Source organism: Neophocaena asiaeorientalis, unplaced genomic scaffold (assembly GCF_003031525.2).
Source record: "Neophocaena asiaeorientalis asiaeorientalis breed wild unplaced genomic scaffold, Neophocaena_asiaeorientalis_V1.1 scaffold601, whole genome shotgun sequence".
NCBI lineage: Eukaryota > Metazoa > Chordata > Mammalia > Artiodactyla > Phocoenidae > Neophocaena > Neophocaena asiaeorientalis.
The window spans coordinates 4,136,891-4,162,091 of NW_020174793.1; positions in this window are offsets into that span (position 1 = coordinate 4,136,891).

A 25,201-nucleotide genomic window follows, 5' to 3' on the forward strand; every position below is an offset into this window, starting at 1 on the left:
AATTCTACTCCTGGGTATATAACCAGTAAAATGAAAACACTAATTCAAAAAGATACATGCACCTCAATGTTTATAGCAGCACTGTTTACAATAACCCAGATATGGAAGCAACCTAGGGTCCATCAACAGATGAATTAATAAAGAAGATATGATATCATATATCATATACATATATATATACTCATATACACACACAATGGATTATTACTCAGCCATATAAAATAATGAAAATCTGCCATTTGCAGGAATTTGGATAGACCTAGAGAATATTATGCTTAGTGAAATAAGTCAGACAGATAAAGACAAATACTGTGTAATATCACTTATATGTGGAATCTAAAAAATAATACAAAGGATTTATATAGCAAAACAGAAAGAGACTCAGATACAGAAAAGAAACTAGTGGTTACTAGACGTGAGAGGGAAAGTGGGAGGGTCAAGTTAAAGGTATGGATTAAGAAGATACAAACTAATATGCATAAAATAAATAAGCCACAAGGATATATTGTATGAGACAGGGAATTATAGTGATTATCTTTTAACGACTTTTAATGAAGTAAAATCTGTAAAAATACTAAATCACTATGCTGTACACTTGAAACTAATACCATATTGTAAATCAATAAAATTAAATAAATACATAAATAAATAAATCATCTTTAAAAGTAACAAAATTAAAAAGTTGGAGGATGGACTGAGGGGCTAATGGTGATTATCTAACGTACAAGCCAGCAATCTGACATCTCTGAGAAATTTTAGACAAATTTTCTTGTCTATAAAAGGGGAATAAAACCTCTCATAGGATGTGGAGAGAGTAAAACAGAATGAACCCAGATGCCTTATTATTAGTTTTCTGAACCTGGTAACTATTTCTGCTTCCCCCACATTTTACCCTCTCTGTGTAGCATAAAGCAACACAGATAGAAGACCTACTGAAAAAGCTCTACAAATAATATCCATTTGATAATGTTGTAATTCATGATCTCAGTGTAGTTATTGGATTGCTCCCCCTTTTTCCTGAGTTATGATATTTATTTATTTCACCAATCATTCCTAATTCCAAGAATGATCTATAGGTTGTTGATTGACTTTGGACATTACCACGTAAACCTTGACACTTCTGGCAGTGTTACCTTTTATTACTGAGTTCTCAACAGGTGGAGACATCCTTTCCTTCTTTTTTTCCTTCATCTCTTTCATCTCTTCCTCTGCCTTTCTCTCCACCTTTTCTATCTCTTCCTTTCTCTGTCTTACCTTTGTTTATCAAGCTGAGAGAATAATGTTAACCATAAGGAAGTGATTGAAAAAGTTTAAATATTATAGGACTCTGAGAAAAAAATGAGACTTTTTCTCCCTGTAAGTCTGTCAAACTACAGCTTTGGGAGTAATAGAATCCAAGCCCTCCTATTTTTTTTAATGTACAGCCATTTTCTGATTGAACTAATGGAGACATTAGAGTGATAGCTTATCAGGTGAGCATATTCCTGCTGTGTGTCAAGTCATTTTTCTTCTCTAAAAATGCTATGGATTAGTCCTGCAGTTTCATTTGTAAAATCAGTGAGAAGATGAATAGTGATAATTTTGATTCATATAAAGAGAAAATGTTATAAATATTTAATACAGCAGCCTGTGAAATCTCCCCTCAAAAACAAATATTGTGAATATGAAGCAGTCAGATTAAGGCTCAAAATAAATTAATTTCAGCCATATTAAATAAAAGTGCAATATATAAGATTTTTTAAAAACTGATCTGTTTCTCTGTGCCTAATATTTTCCACAGGATTGTGCCCTGTTTCAAATTCTCCCTCAGTGTGTAATATTTTAAGAATAGGGATGAAGCAAGTATAAATGATTATCATCTTCTCTTATCAGGCTTCATATGTAGAAAAGTTCCCTTAAGATATCTGAGTATAACAATTTAAAATACATATTATTGTGAGTTTAATCCAAGATATAAATTAGCATTAATTTATGGTAAGTCTTTAATTAAAGCTAGTGTTCAGTGCATTATTACCAATCTGGGTAAATGAAGAGTCTGTGTGGATAAATTTACACACAACAATTAAAATTTCTCCTTCCTTCTCCTACTCCCCACAAACTGTGCCCCAAATTCCAGTGTCTACTGGCTTGTGACTTCATATGATACCTCTTCTTTTACCTGCCCTGGGTGCTCTCAAGATATATTACTCACTTCACATTGTTTCTCATGGTAAATAAGTTAACTACCTTGCATCTGTTTTTCTAGGCTCATTTTCCAACCTTTACTAAATCTCCAAAATTCTTCCATAAATAAAGAAAAAAATTAAAATCACCAATAAACTCCAAAACACTCCCTTGAATATAGGTAACATATTTTTATTCCATGTAACATTATAATATGGTCTAACATTTATAACTGTTAACTTGCCCACTAGATTCATTCACTATATGTATGCTATAAAACAGACATCATGTAAAATTTATAGACAAGAATATCCAGTTGCATAACAAATAGAATCTTAATCTTTTGCTCCTGAACTAAGAGTCAGGAACAAAATAGAGGACAAGTCATTAAATGAGCAGCATAATTCATGCTGTTACCATTCCATGTAAAATTATCCTATCTAACATTGATGGAATATCATATCTACTGGCCTGATAGGACAGTGGATATGACAATCCTCTTGGATGGCAAAGAAAATTGTGTTATTTGAGTGCATGAATTGTATAACTCATTGCCCCTGGTGAACCAGTTAATAAGTTGAATTCAGAAAACATCACGCCTGAGGTGTGTGTTAGTACTACCCATAGGTCAGTATTGGAGGATGGACTGAGGGGCTAATGGTGATTACCTAACATACAAGAGACATGAGACAATCTAAAAAGTCAAAAATTCTAAATAGTCACTACAAATTTTAGCAGGAGAGACAAATTAAATCATAGGCCATGAAACTTGACCAGCTGCCAGAGAATCAGGTCAAAAAAGAGGTCAGCAATGGAGTTGAAACTGAAGCAAGCATTAATTTAGAATATTGAAAAGGGGAAGTATGAACATGCAGAGAAAGAACAGAGTTCTGGTGAATTCATTAACAACCAGTATATCTTTATATTTGAAATACCTTACATAGTCCTTACCAAAAAGTTTTCACTATTCAATGTATTCGGTCTATATGTACTGACCACCTATATAGACCAGACTCTGTATAAGGAAATGTATAAAAAATAAAAATCACAGGACGTAACAGGATATGCTGCTTGCTTGTCCTTGTGATTCTTAAAACATAAGTTAGATGAGGCACATGGAAAACAAGTGATACAAGTATGGAACAAGTTTAAGAAGAAATTTCAGAAGAGTATTTGATATTTTCCAAGTAATCAAGAATTCACCCTAAGTATTCCATTTTAAAATCACTTTAAAAAGTAACAGGATATTGTCTGTAGATCAGAGCCCTGCACACATCTGGTAGTCCAACCTCTTCAGTAACAGTCACTAAAAGAAAGCATATCAGCATGGAAAGTCTCAGTACGTTCCTCTCAATTTTGCTGTGAACCTAAAACAGGTATAAAAGTAAAACTTTTATTAGAAAAAAAATTAACAGGATATAGGCTGTAAAGAAGTAAAGAGATAGACTGGTGTTCTATGAACAGAGAGAATAATGTACAGGAGAAAGAGGAATAAGTATCATATAACAAATTGATTTAAGCACAATATTTATATTAGGAAATACTGAAGTTTAATGAGTCCTCTTCTCTGAAATGTCACATATTGTGATAAAAGAGACGACACCTCACTCTCAGCCCTGTTTTCTCCAGAAACAAACAAATTAAAACAAAACACTTAGCGATGATCTTATATGTCCACCAAAGGCCTACGTAATCAACCTTACATCCAAGAATGAAACAATGTACTAGTGAAGTCAAATTCAAAATTCACAAAAATACTTGGTAATAATCATTAAAAATGGCTATCAACAGGCTTTTGGTCTACAGGTTGTTTATGAAGCCATTATTTTTTCTTTCATAATTATTTTTTTTTTTTCATTACAGCTAGGATACCATCTGGATAGTAGGGAAAATATTAATAGGGGATGAGAAGAAGAAAGTATTAGCCATAGCCACATGTACATCTATCTATTCTGCTTTGGCAGCAAGTGACATATTTGAATCCTCTCTACTCAACAGCAGCGGTATGTCAATCTATGTATGTATGCACCTTCAGAAACAAATCTTTTTCAGTTTAGGAAATAAATAGCACTTCAAGGTCTTTTAGAACACGCTCTGATCTTTTAACTCTAGGTTTAGAGTTTATGTCATAGGACTGGAAGACTAAAACCAAAAACAAAAGGAAACAGAAAGAAAAAAGTGATCATTTTAAATCCCTTGCTTAGAAATGTGTAATCTCAAGGTTGGAAGAAATGGACTTGGTCTATTGTGTGTGTGTGTGTGTGTGTGTGTGTGTGTATTAAAAATGCTGAAAAAAATGGCCAATCTAGTACTTCCCAGAAAAGTACTGAATTGTTCCAGTCTATGGAAGCTAATGAGCTCAACAAGAAAAACCTACAATTATAGAGAGCTGTGATTCCTTCAAGGAAATAGCTCAACCACATCACAATGCAGCGAGGCTCAGCACTTTGATAAGCTTGACATATTCACAGAAAACTTTCATCCAAGTATAACCACACATTTGATAAAAAACATTAACTTGAAAAGGAGAGAAAAGGAAACAAACATGGTGAGGGGAAAAAAAGAACTTGGTGGAGATTGAAATATAGAAACAGGAAGAGTGGAGGAACCCATATGTCTTCTCCTTTAAGACATGGCAAATTGGAGATGCTGAAAATCTCTCTGTCAAAACCACAACGAAATGTTTTAGATAAAATAATAAGAAAATATACTTTTGAAAGTATAGATGACTTTCAAGAAAGCAAACAAAATTATTTGAGGTTAAGGAAAGAGCAGGAGTGAGGTATCTGGAAACAAGAGTACTAAAATTTTCAGATGTTTCAGGGGCAACTGAGAAATTATCTGCTTGGAGGTTGCTAAGAAATTCTATGTCTTATGTTTCTTTCTGGGCAGATTCAGAGAACATTTTCTAGAAAATCCTCCAGAAAAACAGAATGTGGGATGGGATATGCCTTTCTGGAATACTTTGAAATAGGGGGAAAATATTTCCTAGAAAGGACTACACAGAAAATGCTCTGTCTTGAATTTGATTCTGAGAGAGGTTATGAAAGATGTTTTTCATAGCAATTCATTAACTCTGAGGACTATGTAGGTGTGTTTGAAATTGTCTACAAAAATTTAAAAAGAGGAAATAATGTAATATATGTTTGTACTAACCTGTAAAAAAATCAATAATTAATTATAAAAAGAAAAAGAAAAAGCTAGGATTTGACCAAGTATGACATCCATTCTTTATTTTTTTTTATTTTTATTGGAGTATAGTTGATTTACAATGTTGTGTTAGTTTCCAGTGTACAGAAAAGTGAATCTGTTATACATATACATATATCCACTCTTTTTTAGATTCTTTTCCCATATAGGCCATTACAGAGTATTGAGCAATTACAGAGTTCCCCGTGGTATAGAGTAGGTCTTTATTAGTTATCTATTATATATATAGTAGTGTGTATATGTCAATCCCAGTCTCACCATTCTTAACAAATATTCTTAGCAAGCTAGCAATATAAAAAAATGTCCTTAATCTGATAAATTTTTCTCCTAAAAAAAATTAATGTTTAATGGTGAAATATCAAAGCTTTCTCCCTGAAATCAGAATGAGAAAACATGCCAACTCTCACAGCTGCTATTAACAATGTACTTGAGATCTGAGTCAGTGAAATAAATCTTCATTATGACTTTGAGTTAGGTAATGATAGCTTAAATGGGACACATGTATTCCTATACATGTAAATAAATCTATATCAAGAATGGGAAAGAAGAAATAAAATCTAATTATTCAAAGATGGCATTATCCTATGGGTTAAAAATCTAAAAAGAATGTAAAGGAAAACCATTCAAAATTAATAAATAGACCTAATAAGGTCAATGACCAGAAGTCATATTTTTTCTTCCAGTTTTATTGATATGTAATTGACATACAGCACTGTATAATTTAAGGTATACAGCATAATGATTTGACTTACATAGATCATGAAATGATCACGACAATAAATTTAGTGAACATCACATATTACATGCCTAAGAGTAAATTAAATACCTAGTAGAGATATACTGAAGACCTCTATGAAGGATTGAAATAGCCACAAATGAGTTGATCCTTTTCTCATTTAGGTGAGCTTATGTCTCTTCCCCTTCATCCTGGGCGACTGCTTTGACATATACAAAATGGTAGGAGTGACATTTTACCAGTTTCCAGATTCAGGCCTTAAAAGACCGGCAGCTTCTATTTCCTGTCTCATGGAACACTGGCTCTTGGAATCTAGCTGCCTTGCTGGGAGAAAGACCAAGCACCCCAGTGGAGGGAAATAGAGCCAACAACCTCAGCCACATCCTCAGCTGACAGTCATCAACAACTAGGAAGCAATGTGGTCAAGCCACTTTAGAAGTGGCCCAGATGAGGTTACATTGAGGAAGAGCAAGCTCTCTTCACAAAGCCTTGCTCTAATTGCAGATTCATGAGCAAAATAAATTACTGTTGTCTTAAGCCACTACAATTTGGAGTAATTTATTATGCAGTGCTGAATAACTGGAAAATGTTAATGACTTGGAAGATTCAATATTTTAACAGTATTCTCTCCAAATTGATCTATAGATTAAAGACAATCCCAGTCAAAAATCCAGACACAAAATGAATACATCCCATGTGATTACATTCATTTAATGCTTAAGATTAGTCAACACAAATATATGGTATTAGAAATTATGATACTGGTTATTTTGGCTTAAAGTGAGATGGAAACAATTTGGAAAAAGTGTAAGTATAGCTTTGTGAATGGTAATATATATTCTGAGTGCTGTTTACCTGGTGTATATACTTGCTGTGAAAAAAATCAAGCTGAATATATATAATTTGTACTCACTTCTGTGTACTTAATAAAAAGTTTAACATGTTGAAAAAGCATTACAGAGAAACATTTGCAAAAATGAAAATAGCCAGACAAGATGGCCCTTGATTTACTAATGCAATATAATATTATTATGCAGTATATATTTTTATTTTGGAGTATGTAGACATGTGATGAAATATATATTTTTGTATAGGTATAATAAAAATCAAATCGAAGGTAATAATTACTTCTAGCATGCAAATTTGGGATGTGTAGTTTTCAATCATTTCACTAATATTTTATTTCATGAAAATGTTCTAGAAAATGTGGAAGAATTACCAGAATTGATAAAATGGTAATAGTTAAACAAATGTTAGATTTATTATATGCTATACTTTTCTATAGTATTAAGTATTTTATAATTTTTTAAAAAACATGAAATAAAACTGGGATCCCAGTCTTTGGATTGTTGACTAATTCCAACTAACAAACTTGGTGCATTCTCCATCCTACCTCTGAATTTGGGTCCCCATTACTATTTTGCACCAAAATCTATGCACTATACAGATGACAATACTAGGGCAGATCTCATAGATCTTGGATTTTTTAATCTCACTGCTACAAGTGAAAGAGAAAGGAAGAAAAGAACAAAATTGGGGGGGGGGGCGGTATTTAGATAGCTTCTTCCTCCCAACTACCTTAACTAAATTTTTTCTGTTGAAATGGGAAAGAGGGGACTATCCATACATAGTTCTCAAGCAGTACAAAGTCTTGTTCTGGTTCCCATCACACCAGTGTCAAGAGGAATGTCTCTGTACAGAGTGCTACCAAAAACTCCAATAGGAGAACAGTTCAAATACATAATTATTTTAGCTCTCCTTTAGAAATTTTAGCTACCTTTCAGCTGGGTCTTATATTTTCCTTGCCTGATCAAACCTAATGCTCTCCAGGGATGGAATGTGGTGGAGGAGGTGGAGAAGGATAGGAGGGGGTGGTAGGGGCGGGGTGAACTTTATACTTTTACTAGGATCAAAATGTGTGCTTAACATATTAGTAATTGCCCAATACATACCTAATAAATTTTAAGTAATAATTTCACTTTCATAGCCATTGACATATATTATGGAGCTTTAATTTTACATATACAAACCTGACAGGTTTTATTTTATTGTGGAATTCATCCATTTATGTTAAAACTACTTTCCAAATATACTCAGAAGTAAATCAATAAGTTGACAATAATGCTTGATTAGTCTTATAAACACATCCCTGAAAAATATATTTTTGTAAGCCTGATTTTTAAAATGCTTCTCCTTTTTAAGTATAATTTTCAAATTAATTTTATTAAACATTTTGTGTTTTAGCTTAACTATGACTTTTTAAACTACATAATTATGCTTTGTTTAAGTAAACCCACTATGTGAAACTTTGGATTGATGTAAAATACAGTTTTTCAGACCATAAAGATATTCAGTAGAAATGTTTTCTTTAAGTGACCATTTCCCAAATACAGTTTGATTGTGTTTTCATTTCAAAATTATTCATAGTAGACCTTTATAAGAATATACTTATTATTTAAGGTGAGTTATACCTACACATAGATTATTTATTAGAAACATCCTGGGTTTGTTTTCTACATGTTTTTGTAACATTCCTACCCCTAAGGTTTATCAACTGAAGAAATATTTTGTTTAATTTGGTTTATCACTACACAGAAAAATGTGCTTTGGGAATTTTTACTTTGTCTCAAATATGAAAAATGGGTTAGTGCTGGAGGCAGCAAAGCAGACTAAGTGGACTAAAGATCTTCCCAAGGAAAATAATAATGTATTTTATTCACAGGAGTGAAAATCTTGTGTCCAGTATTATCACTATGTGGTGAAAAACTTGGTTAAATTCAACGAAATAGTTTATTGAGTTAGGTATAAACAGAGGGGAAGGAGAAAATAAAGTGCAAAAATCAATGTATGTGTTAAAAACTCTAGAACTTATAACACAGAGTGAACTTTAATGTATGTAAAAAGGAAAAAAAAATTAAAAGTTCAAAGGATCCTAGGATGGAATGTAGTGTTTTACATATGTATGAAATAAACTCACTGAAGGGACTGGGGAAAAATAGTAACACCCTAAATAATAACTCTACATAATTCTGTAAACTAGTTGGCAGTTTTCTTTCCCAAGGGATTATGGATTAATAATTCTGACACCGACATTCATGCATACTGAAATTGACAAATTAATAAATGGATAGTGGGAACCGGATGAAGTAGGAGTTTACAGATCAGCAAGGGGAGAAAACTAGAATGGTTCATGTGACAATGGATTACAGTTAAGGACATCAGTATGTACTCATGTTTAGCTTAAGATAGATACATGTGATTACATATGACATATTTATGGATATATATGTGTACACATGCTAATATATATCATATTACATGACCTTGCTCTGTTAGCTGAGCAGGCCTAGAATAAATGACACCCCAGTCGGTTACAAGTAATAATTTCATTCCAAATACTACAGTATGGGAAGGGAAAAAATAATAACTTTACAATGGAGAAAACTGACAAATACTACCTCAACCAAATTATCAAGTTCCACATCTACAATTATAAGTCATACTAGGGTATGTACTCTTGATAGGACACTTTATCTTTGTCATCTTCTTCCACCAAATATATAACCCCAGTATAAGCATGAGAAAAATATCAGACAAATCCCAACTGAGGCACATTTTACAAAATACCTGACCAGTACTCTTCAAAACTATTAAAGTCAACAAAAACAAGGTTACACTGAGAAATTGTTACAGCTAAGAGGAGCCTAAGGAGAGATGATGAATGTATGTAATATGGTATCTTGAAGGGGATCTTGGAACAGAAAAAGGATATTAGGTAAAAATGAAGGAAACCTAAATAAAATATAGACTTTAGTTATTAATAAGCTACTAATTTTGGTTTATTAATTGTGATAAATGCAGCCTACTAATGAGAGATGTTAATAATAAAGGGAATTCATTACAGCATAATTGGGAATTCTGTACTATCTTTGCAAATTTTGGGTAAATCTAAAAGTGTTCTAAGATTTTTTTTTAAAGTTAATTTATAAGGCTCTTTTAAGTAAATAATATTTTAGAGCTTAATCAGTTAATGCTGATTATATATAATCACAAAAATGGGAATAAAAATAGTATCCATTAATTGAAAACTTACTATAAACCAAGCTATGTTCTAGGAACATTATAGTCATGAATCAAATCTCCGAAACAACTTTGCAAAAATAGATAAAATTATAAAATATATTGAATATTGATGTATCAGTATATGTCAAGAACTATTCTAAACTCTTTATACACACTATCTCATTTATTTCTCACAACTCTATGAAGTTCATTTTATACATTTGTTAATGAAGGCATTAACACTCTGAAAGCTTAAAGAAACAACATTATAACATGGGCAAGTAGATGTACATAATTCAAATAAGGCTGTCTGATTTCCCTCTATTCTTAAAACTTGTGCAGTACTATCTCATTTAATGCTATAACATTCCTATAATTTAGACATTAATATCCTCAATGAGCTTTATATAGATTTAAAGTGAATTTTTCAATAACACACTCAGTAAGAGGTGGAAGTTGTTTAGTTCTAAAATCCTTGCTTTTTTTCCATTACTATTTTGGTCTCAAACCATTATGCAGAAGCCAGATATCTCTAATCTACAAAATATTCTGCTATGTACTTTAAGGAATACAAAGAAATATACCAGCCATAGATTTTGCACTAATGAAACATGTGTGTGTTTGTGTGTATATGCACATACATACAATATATCAGTTACAATTAAGTTTACTTACAAATGACACAGCCTAAAATAATAGTACCATAAACAAAATAGATGTTTAATCTCTCTTAAATAGACGAGATAGAAATAAACAGTCAAAAACTGAATGGCACTCAACAGTGTGGGATTTAAAACTTCTTTCCATCTTGTTTTTCTCTCATCTTCACCTTATAGTCTGAGATAGCTATTTTGGCTCAAGCATTCACACCTCAAATTCCAATGAAAAAAAATTAGGAACAAGAATAGAAAAGTGCAATGTCTTCATTTAAGCATACTTGCTGAGTTTGAGATGATTATGGTGCATTTTTGGGGAATAGTTAATGGTTAGGTTAACTCAGGAAAGGGATTAGGCCTAGAAACATAGCTGTCAGAGTTAAGGCTAAGTTTCAGGCATTAGCTAAAACCCTGTTTAATAGAATTGACCATAAATTAAACAGATAAACTAGAAGGAACAGTGCTAATTTAATATGTATTAGGGTTAGACTTTTAAAATTACAGTGTAATTTTTGGAACTCTGAGGCTCAATGTGATCTGTGATTTCAATGGATCTCTAGGTTTCTGTCAAGAATGAGAGGACACAGCCTAAAGAATCTGTTAACCAAATTGACTCTGAGATTTAGTTTATTGATTCCAACCTTTTTTTATTATTCATTTATTCAACAAAAATTATTTTTTGCCTACTATGTGCAAAGCACTATGATAGTTATTAGAAATATAAACATGAAGAAGACTGTCAAAAATCCATAAATATAAAAATTAAAACTGCTAGGTCAATAAAATAGTATTTAGTTAGAGTTTATTGTGCATATAAGAATATTTAGTAAACTGAGAACTTTCAAATTCAAAACTAATATGAATTTCAGGGGCATGATGTTACAGGATGGCTTATGAAGTGAAAATGCTGAAGCTGTTTAACTCTTACAATGATTGGTTATTACAATGGGAGTTCCCAGATGACCAGAGATAGATTAAAAATGATTATCTTATACTATTTTTTGGATGATGTCTTAAGTTTCTTTTATGATTATCAGAGGTATTTACAAGAAATAACCTCAGTTAAGTTTCACTTATGTTCATGACATAAGCTAGATTTAGTTTTACTTACCTGGCTTAATGATTTCACCTACTGAGGGAATTTACAAGTCCAGTCTCCATTTTGTATTTAATGTTAACAATTGAAATAATCCCTATTTTTTAATGTTCATATTCTTCAGGGTGCAGAGGCAGGGTGGACTTCAGGGCTACTTAGAATCAATAGCTTATTGATAACCACAAAGTTACCAGATTTATTATCATTTTCATCTTTAAAAAAAATTATTTATGTATTTATTTATTTATTTATGGCTGTGTTGGGTCTTCTTTGCTGCATGCAGTCTCTCTCTCTAGTTGCGGTGAGCAGGGGTTACTCTTCATTGCAGTGCAAGGGCTTCTCATTGCAGTGGCTTCTCTTGTTGTGGAACACAGGCTCTAGGTACTCTGGCTTCATTAGTTGTGGCATGTGGGCTTAGTTGCTTCTCAGCATGTGGGATCTTCCTGGACCAGGGCTCGAACCCATGTCTCCTGCATTGGCATGTGGATTCTCAACCACTGCACCACCATGGAAGCCCCGTAGTATCATCTTCATCTTATAGTAGATTTTCTATTGTTGTGGGTCTGTCAAGCACATCTCAGGCTACATGGTTCCTTGACTTTGTCAAAGTCAAGATCCAGTGAAAGAAAAAGAAAATTAAAGTCTTTGCATAATTTTAAGAAATTATTAAATAGAAGAGATAGAAATACCTAGGTTAGTATCCATATATATAAAGAATGACTGTGGTTAGAATTTTGTATAATTATAAGCTTAGAGAAAAATCATGACTTTAACTTAGAGTGAAGTCAAATACTCATAACGTGTGGATGAGTATTAGAAATTATATTTAAATTAAAGGAGAAGAAGAAATTCCTATTGTTACAGCAAACACAATGTTCACTATCAATGGTGGGTGAAGGCTCTCTGAATAGGTGACATATAAGTTGAGATCCTAATTACAAGAAGGAACTATGTAAATAAAGATCAGGTGGAATAGGCAGAAAAAAGAGTTATTGCCACCAATAAGGGAGGAAAGAACTTGGTGTTTTGAAGCAACCCAATAAAGAGCAGCATTGTGAATGAGGGGGAGGACAAAGAGGTATGCAATGAGGCTGGATATGAAGGAAAAGATAAGTCAGTTAAGCCAACACAAAAAGTTGGGGTTTTTATTCTCATTGTAATAAGACACCAGTGGAGAATTTCAAGGACGATGACAGAATCAAGGGATCATGTTGGTTACTCACGTTGGAAATATTGACAAGTCCCAAATGGCATATATTTCTTGAGAGGTGAAATAATTATCTGAGGAGTGATCATATTCAGAAAGCAGAAAAAAATTTAATGGTGCTTCAAAATTTTTTTTCTTCTACATTTTTTCTCTTTAATTGATTATTTTTCTTTTTAGTTGTCAGCAACTTGTCTCACTCTATACAAAATTATTGTTAATGAATAAGTAAATATTAGAGAAAATAGTGTTGAAAACCTAAGCATACAAGTCCTGACTTATTTTCAGTATAAGCCTAGCTTTTCTATAGATACTTTTAAAACCTACATTTTCTATGTCTCAGAATATGTAGTTGTATATAATCCACACAATATAATATAATGAAAATGCAAGCAACTGCCTCTTTATCATGTACTGGAATTCATTTTAGGTTTTATTTTTTCATAAACATCTTGGAACAAGAATAAGATTGGGAATTAAAATCAATGGAAACTGCTGTAAAGTCATCTTGTCAAAGTAAGAACAAATATAAACAACCTACCAATTAGAGATTTACCATACACTTGCCAGTGATACTAAAAGAATTAGTTCAATGTAATATGATTTTTCTCCAGGCTCTCAAACAGATATCTACATGAGGTAAACCATCAAGCAGAAAAGAGCTTCTTCCTAAAAAATACTCAGTGATCTGGTGGTTGAAAATAAGTACAATGAAAGCTAGGTCACTTTGAGGACTTTTTGGACTTTTAAAAACAGATTTAAGACTTTGACAAGATAGCATTTTGTTGTAAAAATGTAGCATCTGAAGATTATTTTTCATAGAGTTCACTCGCAAGAAACTGATTCACACAAAATACTTTCTTTGTTGACATGAAACACATAATTCAGATCCCACATCCACATATATCATAAAACTTGTTATAACTGCTTATGTATGAGGATTCCTTTATTAATTGAATATAGAAATTATTTATAATTTTAACTATGTCATTATTATTACAAAATTATTATTAAATATGTACTTTTATATTATGATAATAATATAATTTTAGATAACCAAAATAAAATGCTTTATAAATCAAACTGGAAATGATGAAATAAGCAAGGTGGTAACTTTGTTTTAACTTCTTTTAATGGAATGTAAAATAGTTTAAATATAATGAAATATTAAATTAATCATTTCTCAAAGTAACTTTTTTATTTAGGAAATATTCAGCACAGATGTTAGGGTGAATATGTTATACATATCTGAAATTTCTAGGCTGTTCACACAATGTAACTTTCTATAACTGAATCTGCCTTCATTCAGACTTCTGCATTTTGCTGTTTATGACAAAATTATTTCCTTTTACTTCCACACACATTTAAATGTGTGGTAATAAAACATGATGAGGGAAGAGCACGGTAATTATGAATGAGTAGATGTAATAGACAAACCAACTAATTACATATGTATCTGCATGGATTATAATCAGACACACAGAAATAGGAACAGTTACAAAACACTTCTAAACAGCTCTGTAGATATTTTTATGCTTCAGCCATGTGAAATCCACTCATTTTTATATTTATCATTAATTTATGGAGATCATCACATGTTTAGTTTTTTCTTTATTATGATCATTTTGATTAAAGTTTATACTTCACTTACAGTCTTATACCAAGTTGATTAAATGGCAAAATGTCAAGATTTTATTTTAATCTTTCAAGCTGAATCACTCAAAACTTTGTTTAAATGTTTACAAAGTATGTAAGATGAAAGCTTCATTAGTAAGATATTTTTTCCAATTATATTCCTACAGTTTTACAACTTGGGAATGGTGTAGAAAATGTAATTGGTTCTTTGTTGGTTCTCATGGGGTTAAATGTTAAGATTTTGCTGCCAGATAGACCCAAGTTCAAATTCTCAGTGGTTCACTTTCTATTGTGTGTAGATCTTAGTAATAGACCTAATTTCTTTTGCTTCAAGTTTTTCATCTGTATAATGGGGATGGGATCTTAGACACAGTAATAAGTGAACAAAAGAAACTTTAGGCATTTATATTGGAATGGAAGAAATGAAATTATCCTTATATGCAACCATGATTTTCTAAGTAGAAATCCCCAAGGAATCTACAAAAAATGATTAAGTTTAGCACTAATAATTAAGTTTAGTAAGATTGCAGGATTCAAATTCAACCTCCCAAGCCCACATTTATTTCTATACACTAGCAGTGAGAAATTAAAAAATAATTATTTAAAAAAAACATTTAAAAATAACCAACAATATAAATCCTTACTTATAAGTATAACTTGGTTTTTCTTTATTAAAACATCAATTGGAAACAAATATTATACATGTACAATATAATACACACACATATACACAAACACACAAATGCACACAGATTGTCAGTATCCCCTTTACTTTTGGAAATTAGGTCTGGGTGCTCTCATATTTAGACATTTTCTCACCCACTAAGTGAAATACACACAAGTCACTTGGGAAGATGAATGAACTATTTTATTTATTTTAAATTAATTTATTTAAATGACAGTATATCAGATTTAGAGACTCAGATCAAGATGGTGGAGTAAGAGGATGTGGAACTCACCTCTCCCAAACAAACACATCAAAAATACATCTGCTTAATGAAAAATTCTCATTGAAAACTAAGGGAAAACTAGGTGAAAGACTCCTCTATAACTCAGATTATAAGACATGTACATGCAGAATCAGATAGGAAGGAAAGAGAAGTGATCAGAATAGGACCTATACCTCTGGGAGGGACTCAGGAAAGGAAGATTAGACAGGCAGAGACCCTCCCTGGGGAGTGAGCCATTCGAGTCATATTGTGCACCACAGCCATAGGGTCCAGCAAAGGGAAGACGAAAACCCTTGGCTGGTTGGAAAGTACGTGGGACTAACAGGCAGGTTTTCTTGCTCTGAAGCAGAGTAGAAAGGACAATTTGAAACTACACGGCTGGTTGACTTGTTTCTTGCTACCACATACACTAGCCAGAACCTAGTGAACACTTCAGCACCCTTTGCTTCATTTTGCAGCTCCACACTAGAGCAAGGACTACCACAATTGAGGAAAAATCTCAGCCATGAGACACTGAGGTGGCTCAAACCCTAAGCAGCATCTGAGCATAAAAGTGGTAGCCGTTACTGGTGATTGCACAGACAGTGCATCAGAGCATCAGAGGAAGTCTAGCTCTCTGATGGCAGCCAGATTGACACACTCCATGACCTGACCTTCACCAAATACCCACATCAGCTCCTCTTGCTCCAGCACTGCTCCCCTCTGGGGTTGAAAGTGACAGTGCTGGGTGAAGGAAGAAAACACACTTGAAGGGAATCAAGCCAACTTAGGCTCAACACCCAGGGCTTCTGTTCTAGCAGGTTGAGATCTGATACTGCATTTCACAGCATGGTGACAACAACTAAGAAAAGGAGAAGCCCCAGGCACCCAGCTATAATCCTAACCTCTCCTTCTCCAATCTACTCCTACCAAGGTGATAGATGCCAGCACACCCAGGGGAAAGATGTGACTTTTTATCACATCAAATCCAGCTCTCCCACCAAAGCCACAGGGCATGTGCAGACCATATAGGAATTCTCCCACATAAGGACACACCTTCAAGACCACCACAGGTATCTGTTCACCTAATATCCTAGACAGTGTAAAATGAGAAAACTGAGAAGACAGAGGTATTTGTCTGAATTGAAAAATCAAGAGAAAACCCCTGAAAATACAACTAGTAAAACAGAAACAATTTACTAGATAAAGGAATCAAAGCACAAGTAATAAGAATGTTAAATGAATTAAGGGATGGACTAGATGAACACAGGGGAAATTGTAACAAAAAAACTAGAAAATATTTTTAAAAATGTCAGAACTGAAGAATACAATAGCTGAAAAGAAAAACACACTAGAAGGAATGAACAACAAGCTAGGTGATACAGAAGTGATCTGGAAGATAGAATAATGGAAATAACACAATTAGAAGGCTAAAAGAGAAACAGATTTTAAAAAATAAAAACAGTTAAAGGAATTTGGGGGATAACATCAAGCATACCATCATTCACATTAGGGTTCCAAGAATGAGAAGAGAGAGAGAAGGAAGTAGAAAATGTATTTAATGAAATTAAGGCTGGACCATCCCAAGCCTGAAGAAGGAAATGGATATCCAGGTATAGGAAGCACATAGGGTCCTAAATGAAATGAATCCAAAAGACCCACATCAAGACATATCATTAAATAGCAAATATTAAAGAAAAAAGAGAGTGCTAAAATATGCAAAAGAAAAACAAAAGTAACATAGAAGGGAACTTATACTACAATGATAAAGTAATCAAAACAGTATGATACTGGCATATAGACCAATGGAACAGTACAGAGATCCCAGAAATAAATCCATGCACTCATGCTCAATTAATCTATGACAAAGTAACCAAGAATAACAATGGGAAAAAGACAGTCTCTTCAATTAGTGGTGCTGAGAAAAGTGGTCAGGTACATGTAAAAGAATGAAATTAGAACATATTCTTACAACACACAAAAAATAAACTTAAAATGGATTAAACTCCTAAATGTAAAACTGTAAACCATAAAGCTCCTAGAAGAGAACATAGGCAGAACACTCTTGACATAAATTGTCTCTTCAGATGAAGGGAAAAAGGTAAAAATAACCAAAAGGGGCCTAATTAAACTTAAAAGTTTTAAGCAGTAAAGAGAACCATCAACAAAACGAAAAGACAACTTACTGAATAGGAGAAAATATTTGCTTATGATCTAACTGATAATGATTAATGTCTAAAATTTATAAACTGCTCATACAACTCAATATCAGAAAAAGAAACAACCCAATTAAAAAACTGGCAGACCTGTATGGACATTTTTTCCAAAGAAGACATACATATGGCTAACAAGCACTTGAAAAGACACTCAACATCACTAATCATCAGAGAAATGCAAATCAAAACCACAATGAGATATCCCCTTACACCTGTCAAAATGCTTATCATCAAAAAGTCTACGAATGCGAGATGTTGGCAAAGATGTGGAGAAAAGGGTACCTTAATACACTGTTGGTGGGAATATAAATTGGTGCAGCCACTATGGGAAACAGTATGGAGGTTCCCTTAGAAAACTAAAAAATAGAACTACCATATGATCTAGCAATTCCACTACTGAGTATATAACCAATGAAAAGGAAAACATTAATTTGAAAGATACATGGGCCCCAATGTTCACAACATAACATGATATGCAAACAACATAAGTGTCCATCAACGTATGGATACATAAAGAAAACATGGTGTATATATGCAATGGAATATTACTTAGCCATGAAAAAGAATACAATTCTACCATTTGCAACAATGTTGATGAAACAAGAGAGTATTATGCTTAGTGAATATGTAAGACAGAAAGAAAAACACTCTATATTATTACTTATATGTGGAATCTAAAAATAAAACAAAAGATTATATATTAAAAAGTAACAGGAACAGACTCACAGATGTAGAGAACAAATTAACATATATTAGGGAGAGGGAAAGTGGGAGGGTTGAGAGAGGGGTATTGGAATTAGTCACAAACAACTATGTAAAAAGTAAATAAGTAAGGAGGATACATTGCACAGCACAGGAAAATATAGCATTATTTTGTAATAACTTAAAGTATAATGTATAAAAATATTGAATCACCAAGCTGTACACCTAAAACTAATATAATATTGTTAATCAACTATACTTCTTTATACTTAAAATATTATACTTGATTTACTATATTATATTATATTTTGCATGTATAATATATTGATTTTCCTTCATTCAGTAGATACTTACTTTTGCTTTTGTTTCCTTTGCCTGAGAAGGCAAATACGAAAAATAATAAAATACATTAAATTAAATTAAATTAAATTAAATACTGCTATGACTTATATCAAACAGTGTTCTGCTTAACATTTCTTCTAGGAGTTTTATGGTTTCCTGGTTTACACTTAATATTTTAATCATTTTGAGTTTATTTTTGTATATGGTTTAAGAAAATGTTCTAATTCCACTCTTTTACATGTAGCTATCCAGTTTTCTGAGCAGTACTAATTGAAGAGACTATGTCTTCCCCATTGTATATAATTAGATTATTTGTCATAGATTAATTGAGAATAAATATATGGGCTGATATCTAGCCTCTCTATATCCATTGATGTATGTGTCTATTTTTGTGCCAGTAACATACTGTTTTGATTACTGTAACTTTGTAGTATAATCTGAAGTCAGGAACCTTGAAACTTTCAACTTTATTCTTTGTTTTCAAGTTTGCTTTGACTATTTGGAGTCTTTTGTGGTTTTATACAAATTTTAGGATTACTTTTTTCTACTTCTGTGAAAATGTCATGGGTATTTTGACAGAGATTACACTATAAATTCATAGATTGCTTTGTATAGTGTGGACATTTTAACAATATTAGTTCTTCCAATGCAAGAATATGTGATATCTTTCCATTTCTTTATATCATTTTCAAATTCCTTCACCAGTGTTTTATAGTTTTCATAGTATAGGTCTTTCACCACTTTGATTATGTTTATTCCTAGGTATTTTAAAGTTTTTGATAAGATTTTAAATGGGATTTATTTTTCTTTCTACTTCTGATAATTCATTATTAGTGTATAGAAAACGAATAGACTTCAGTATGTTAATCTTGTATTCTGCAACTTTACTGAATTCATTTATTAATTCTAACCATTTCTTGGTGGAGAATTTAGAGCTTTTCTATATATAATATAATATGTCATCTGTAAGTAATAACAGTTTTACTGTTATACATCCACTTTGAATGGCTTTATTTCTTTTTCTTGTCTGATTGCTGTGGCCGACCTGACAATACTATGTTAAATAGAAGTGTTGAGAGTAGGCATTCTTTTCTTGTTTCTGATTGTACAGAAAAAGCTTTCAGTTTTCACCATAGAGTAAGATGCTACCTCTGGGTTTGTCATAAATGGCTTTTATCCTGTTGAGATATGTCCCCTCTATACCAACATTAATCAGAGTTTTCATCACGAATGGATGTTAAATTTTGTCAACTGCTATTTCTGTGTCTACTGAGATGATCGTGTGTTTTTTTTCCTTCCTTTTCTTAATGTGCTGTATCACACTGATTTATTTGTGAATATTGAACTATCCTTGCATCCCTAGAATAAATTTCCCTTGATCATCATGTATGATCCTTTTTATATATTGTTGAATTTGGTTTGTTAATATTTTGTTGAAGATTTTTACATCTATTTTTATCAGAAATATTGGACTGTAATTCTTTTTTTGTGGTGTTTTTGACTTGTTTTGGTATTAGGGTAATGGAGGCCTTGTAAAATTAATTTGGGAGTGTTTCATCTTCTTCAGTTTTGGGGGATGGTTTGAGAAGCATAGTTTTACTTTTTTACATGTTCAATAGAATTCAACTGTGAAGCTGCCCATTCCTGGACTTTTGTTTAATGGGAGTTTTTTGATTACTGATTCAATTTCAGTTCTAATAATCAGTGATTCAGATTATATATTTCTTTCTGATTCAGTCTTAGAAGTTTTTATGTTTTAGGAATTTATCCATTCCTTCTAGGTAGTCCAATTTGTCGGCATATAACTGTTTATAGTATTCTCTTACAATCTTTGTATCTCTGTGTTATTGTTGTAATTTCCCCTTTCTTATTTTGTTTATTTGGGTCCTTTCTCTTTTTATTTTAATGATCCTGACTGAAGGCTCACAAATTTTGTTTATATTTTCAAAAATACGCTCTTGGTTTCTTGATCTCTTTTACTTAAAAAAAAAGTTTTGGCCTCTATTTTATTGATTTCCTTTTAGATCAGTATTACCTTCTTCCTTCTGCTGACTTTAGGCTATGTTTGCTCTTCTTTTTTGTAATTCCTTTGGTAGGTTAGGCTGTTTATTTGAATTTTTTTTCTTTCTTTCTTGAGGTAGGCCTGTACCACTGTTAAATTCTCTCTTAGAACTGCTTTTGCTGTGTTCCACTGACTCTGGAAAGTTTTGTTTTTATTTTCAAGGAATTTTCTGATTTCTTTTTCATTTTTGGTTGACCCATTTGGTTTTTGATAGCATGTTGTTTACTCTTTGCATGTTTGTTTTTCCAATATTTCTAGTTTCCTACCATTGTGTTCAGAAAAAACAATTGATATAATTTCTATCCTCTTAAATTTGAGGCCTAGCATGGGATTTTGTGGCCTAGTGTAGGATTTTTCCTTGAGCATTTTCCACGTGCACTTGAAAGGAATGTGTATTCTTCCATTCTTGGATGTAATATCTTGTAGATACCTTTTAGGTCCAACTGGTCTTTTATGTCATTTAATACCACTTCTGCCTTATTGATTTCTGTCTGGATGATCTATTCATTGACATATGTGGGGTGTTGAAGTCTCCTACTATTATTGTCAGTTTCTCTCTTTATATCTATTTATATTTGCTTTGCATAGTTAGGTGTTCCTATATTAGAGGTATATGTGATAATAAATATTATATTCTCTTCTCTTATTGATCCCTTTATCATTATATAATGCCCATATTTGTCTTTTTATTATTGACTTTGTTTTAAAGACTACTTTGGGGCTTCCCTGGTGGTGCAGTGGTTGAGAATCTGCCTGCTGATGCAGGGGACACGGGTTTGTGTCCTGGTCTGGGAAGATCCCACATGTCACGGAGCAGCTAGGCCCATGAGCCATGGCCACTGAGCCTGTGCTCTGGAGCCTGTGCTCCGCAACGGCAGAGGCCACAACTGTGAGAGGCCTGCGTACCGCAAAAAAACAAAACAAAGACTACTTTGATATATGTATTGCTACCAGCTTATTTTTGTTTCAATTTGTATGAAATATAATTTTCCATCCCCTCATTTTCAGTCTGTGTGTGTCTTTAGCTCTGAATTGAGTCTCATGTAGGCACCAAATAGATGGGTTTTGTTTTTCTATCCAATCAGCACACTGTGTCTTTTCATTGGAGCACTTAGTCCTATGAAATTTTGGGAATTATTGATAAGTATGTACTTAATGCCAAATTTTTACTTGTTTACTGGTTGCTTTTATAGTTCTTCTCTGTTCTTTTCCTCTTCTTTTAGTTTCTTCCCTTGTGATTTGATGATTTTCTTTAGTGGTGTGCTTGTGTTCCTTTCTCTTGTGTTATTGTATATTTTTGATTTGTGGTTACCATGGGGTTTATATATGTTGACTATATATATTTCTACTTGTTTTAAGCTGATAGTCATTAAGTTGAAATATATTCTAAAAGATACTCCCCTCTCCCATGTTCCGTGGTTTTGATATCATATTTTACATCTTCATGTTTATCCCTTAATGGTTTATTTTAATTACAGTTTATTTTACAATACTGAGTTTTAATCTTCATATTCACTTATTTAAGTGGTTGGCTCACAGCTTTTACTATATATAAATCTTGTTTTTATTAGTGGAATTTTTCCTTTTGTATAAATTCTTTTTTTTTTAAACATCTTTATTGGAGTATAATTGCTTTACAATGGTGTGTTAGTTTCTTCTTTATAACAAAGTGAATCAGTTATCATATAAATTCTTTAGTTCTTGTTATAGCATTTTCTTTTACTCTTAGGGAAGACACTTTAACACACTTCATAGGGTCAGTTCAGTATTGATGAAATCTTAGCTTTGCCTGTCTAAAATTTTTTTTCTCTCTCCTTCAATTCTGAATAATAACCTTGCTTGGTAGATTATCCTAGGTTGTAGCGTTTTCCCTTTAGCACTTTAAATACAGCTTGCCACTCCCTGTTGGCCTGCAAATTTCTGCAGAAAAATCAGCTGATAATTTTATAGGGGTTCCCTTGTATGTGACTGTTTTTCTATTTCTGCCTTTAGAATTCTCTAATTTTAACTTTTGTCCTTTTAATTATGATATGTACTGATTTGGGTCTTTTTGTGTTCATCTTGTTTGGGATTCTCTGTGATTCTTATACCTGGAAATCTGTTTCTGTCTTCAGTTTGAGATGTTTTCAGCTATAACTTCATGACATCTTTTTTAACCCTTTGCTTTCTCTCCTCTCCTTCTGGGAGCTCTATCATTTGATTGTTAATAGAGTTGATGTTGTCTCAGAGCTTCCTCAAACTATCATCATTTTCTAAAATTTAATTTTCTTTTTTGTTCTGATTGATTGATTTGCATTATTCTATCTTTTAGATCACTTATATAATCTGGCAACATCACGTCCTCCTTAACATCCAGAGACCCAGGCCATTTCCAATGCACTGCCTCTGTGCGCTTGCCAGCAATGCTCACCTGAGTCCTGCTCAAGGGCAGGGCCAGGTCTTAGCTGGCTCTGCTTCCTCAAAGTGTGTCCTAGCAATGTCATTTTGCCCTAGTGAGGAGCAACTCCAGAACAAGAGGAGGCAGAGTGAGCACACAGCACAGGCAAGGGCATGTTTTGTGATGGTTCTTGCACACCACTCTAGAGTCTCATGTAACTCCCAACCCATCGCTTCTAGGTACACACTGGCAATGACAACCCATGCCATGGTCAGAATCAGGGCCATGTTCCAGCCTGCTTTGCTCATCCAAAATGTGCACTCTCTTGGGAAACTTCAACCTTCTCTCTGGTGGAGAGTTGTGCTGGAACAAGAAGGGCTAGAGCAGTCTCCCAGTGTGGGCTGGGGTGTGCACTGTGTTGGTCACAGGAAACCAGCAAAAGCCCCAGGAAGTTTTCAACCTGCTTCTTCTGCCTTATTCCTAGGAGTAAGCAAGCATGTGTGTTCATTCTTTATGAGCAGCATCTTGGTTTCTTACAGCCTTCCTGTAAGTCCCACTGCTTTTCAAATAAGCTAAGGAAATTCATCTTGCTGGTGTTAGACCCAAGGTCTGTGGTGCCTAATAGGAGACAGGAATCTCCCAATCTCCAGGGAGGATCCCCAAGCCCATGATATTCCCCTCTTCTGTGGCCTCCTGCTGGGGCATGGGTCCCAACCTGATTGCTTCTTCTCCATTCCTAACCAACTCTGTGTGGATCTTTCTTTACAGTCTTGGTTATAGTAAAGGCTTTCTGCAAACCTCCAATTTGTTTGCATTGAGTGTTGATCCACATTTTGATGGATTTTTTTAAACATCTTTATTGGGGTATAATTGCTTTACAATCTTGTGCTAGTTTCTGCTGTATAACAAAGTGAATCAGTTATATGTATACATATATCCCCATATCCCCTCCCTCTGGCATCACCCTCCCACCCTCCCTCTCCGACCCCTCTAGGTGGTCACAAAGACCCAAGTTGATCTCCCTGTGCTGTGCTGCTGTTTCCCAGTAGCTATCTATTTTACATTTGATAATGTATATATGTCAGTGCCACTCTCTCACTTCATACCAGCTTACTTTCCCCTTCTCAATGTCCTCAAGTCCATTCTCTACCTCTACATCTTCATTACTGCCCTGCCCCGAGGTTCTTCAGAATCATCTGTTTTTAGATTCCACATATATGTGTTAGCATACAGTATTTGTTTTTTGCTTTCTGACTTATTTCACTCTGTAGGACAGACTCTAGGTCCATCCACCTCACTACAAAAAACTCAATTTCATTTATTTTTATAGCTGAGTAATATTCCACTGTATATATGTGCCACATCTTCTTTATCCATTCATCTGTCGATGGACAATTAGGTTGCTTCCATGTCCTGGCTCTTGTAAATAGAGCTGCAATAAACATTGTGGTACATGACTCTTTCTGAATTATGGTTTTCTCAGGATATATGCTCAGTAGTGGGATTGTGGGGTCATATGGTAGTTCTATATTTAGTTTCTTAAGGAATTTCCATACTGTTCTCCACAGTGACTGTATCAAATTACATTCCCACCAACAGTGCAAGAAGGTTCCCTTTTCTCCACACCCTCTCCAGGATTTAATGTTTGCAGATTTTTTGATAATGGCCATTCTGACTGGTGTGAGGTGATACCTCATTGTAGTTTTGATTTGCATTTCTCTAATGATTAGTAATGTTGAGCATCCTTTCATGTGTTTGTTGTCAATCTGTATATCTTCTTTGGAAAAATGTCTATTAAGGTCCCCTGCCCA